We start from the raw sequence: 1,210 nt of genomic DNA, 5'->3' as shown, positions 1-1,210 counted from the left end.
AATGGGGGCTGCAGCGCCAGGCTCTGGGCGGCCTTGCCCGCCAGCTCCCAGTTCCCTGGGCCTCTGCTTCCTGTGTGACGTGGGGCCACCTGGCAGGGAAGGATGGCGGGACGGGTACAGAGGTCTTGACATCTCGGGCGCTGGAGCCAGCCTCGGCGTTTCCGTGGGAGCCGGGAGGGGCGGCGTGCAGGGGAGGCTGGCGGTGCAGGGCTGGGGTGGGGGCCCAGGGCGGGCCATGCCAGGCACGGTTCTGCCTCACCCCGAGCCGCCCGGCGGAGGGCCCGCCCCCTCTCCCCGGGGCTGGGCAGCAGCGCTTCCCAGTCTTGGCCACCGGGGGGCACGCGGCCCCGGCGTTTCCACCGCGGGTGCCGGGAGCCGGGGTACCTCCTGGGCCCGCGCGGCGGGTGTCGGGCGCGCCCCGGCCAGCGCACGGAGGTGAAGCCAAGGTCGGGGGGTGGGATTGAGCAAGAGGCTGGAGCAAAACATGCTGGTCAGGGCCAGGCCCAGGGGGCTTTCCAAACAGAAGCCAGAGTGAAACCCAAGCTGTGGTCCGCTCCCTGAGGAGGCCCGGTTCTCAGGGATGGGTGAACTGGAAGAGGTCCCCAGATCCCGGAGGGTCAGAGTTTGGACCGGTGCCCCGAGGAGGGCGGCTCTGGACGGGAATCGCGAGACTCAGCGCCCAGCCTCCTCCACGGGGGGCCTGTCCCTCCCACCCTCTCTCAGGGCTTCCTAACTGGTCCTTTACACACAGTTGTAACGCCCGAGGTGAGGTGCTGGGAAAGGGCGGGGGAGGTGGACAGGGCGAGGGGGTCCCAGCGTGACAGCCAGACGTACCCCTGCCCAGTGGGCACCAGCGTGGGCCCCTGAGCACAGGGCGTGGGGCCAGGGGAGCCAGGTCGGGGCTGCCCTCCATGAGGCAGGAGATTCTGGTGCTTCCAACGCGTCTGCAAGGAAATGCATGGTTGGTCTGCAGAGTCTCCCGCCAGGTCTGAGCCCCGAGTCCTGGAGGGTGGCGTCTCTGGGGTCCCCAGGAGACGGGATAGAGGCCGGGCTGTGGGGCAGGCAGGACTCCCCTCAGTCCTCGTTTTAACCCCAGAGGAAAGGCTGCGGTCCCGTTTGCAGGGGAGAAGACCGAGGTCCGAGGGGCGGGCCTTGCTCCTGCGGAGGTAGGGGCTGGCCTGGAGCTCCCTGGGCCCCGCGTGTGGGGAGG

Source organism: Hippopotamus amphibius, chromosome 8 (assembly GCF_030028045.1).
Source record: "Hippopotamus amphibius kiboko isolate mHipAmp2 chromosome 8, mHipAmp2.hap2, whole genome shotgun sequence".
In the NCBI taxonomy this organism is placed as follows: Eukaryota; Metazoa; Chordata; class Mammalia; order Artiodactyla; family Hippopotamidae; genus Hippopotamus; species Hippopotamus amphibius.
The sequence above is the reverse complement of the archived record's forward strand: the minus strand, read 5'-3'. Positions refer to the sequence as shown.